A 1104-nucleotide genomic window follows, 5' to 3' on the forward strand; every position below is an offset into this window, starting at 1 on the left:
AGCAGGAAGAATGTGCTGGGGAAATTTGGCTTTTACTAAAAATTTGCTTTCTGTGAAGCAAAGAATGAATTTCCACAGCTTGAGGAATCTTTTCCTTCCTCTGCTGAATCTGCTAACCCAGCCTGTGGGCCCTGTGGCAGCTGCAATTGAGATGGCCACACTTAAAACAGCAGGGCGACCCTGTCTGTGCATCCAGGCACACAAGACACTGGTGGAACGTAGAAAACAACCTAAATTTAACATTTAACCTTGTTTTTCAGTGCCTGAAGGCCCAGAAGTGCCACTCTGTGGGCATTCCTTGTGCAGTGGAGGACAGCACTTGCCTCCCCCACTTGCATGTTGATGTTTTTCACCTCTGGGTGAGAGCACGTGTTCCTGTTTCCCGTGGCACTCCACTCCAGGCTGCTGGTGCTGTGGCACCAGGAGCTTGCTGCTGTGTTTTATTGTGAAGCTTAAAATGTTCCTTGTGCTGTAGGGGCTCTGGAAATAGCTAAATCAACCCAAATCTGTGAACTTGCAGGACATTACTCCAGGTAAAGCCAAGAAAGATGAACAGCAGGTTGGACTCGATCTTAAAGGTTTCTTCCAACCTAAACTATTCTGTGATTCAGTGATCCCAAATCCCAGCAGGCAGAGGAGGGAAATCCACACCCAAACATATGAGGAGCCCCAGAAGAACCTGGCAGGACACCCAGCTGGATCTGTTGTTGTCTGGATTTGGGTAGCGTGGCCAGAACGTGTCACTGGCCTCATCATCAGTGTGACTGGGGTTACCTGGGAGCCACACCTGGGACCTGTGTGTGGAGGACACAAAACACTCTTGTTTAACCCCAGGCAGAGGTCTCCACTGCCTGCTCAGTGCTCCTGCAGCAGGTCCTGGTGGGTTTTTCCTCACAGAAAACACCTCCCGGGGACTCCTCCACATTCCCTTGAAAGCTGCTCAGCTCTCTGTGCCCTTGCTCAGCTCTTGCTTAGATACTCACCCACCACTGAACAAATCAAACCAGGCCACAAGTGCCTGGGCTCCCCCAAACCCCACGTGCCCTGGGCAGCTGAGGGAGCAGGACGTGGGCACATTGTGCAGACAGCCCTGGAGGGAACCTC

The sequence above is a fragment of the Merops nubicus genome, unplaced genomic scaffold (assembly GCF_000691845.1).
Source record: "Merops nubicus isolate BGI_N331 unplaced genomic scaffold, ASM69184v1 scaffold5832, whole genome shotgun sequence".
NCBI lineage: Eukaryota > Metazoa > Chordata > Aves > Coraciiformes > Meropidae > Merops > Merops nubicus.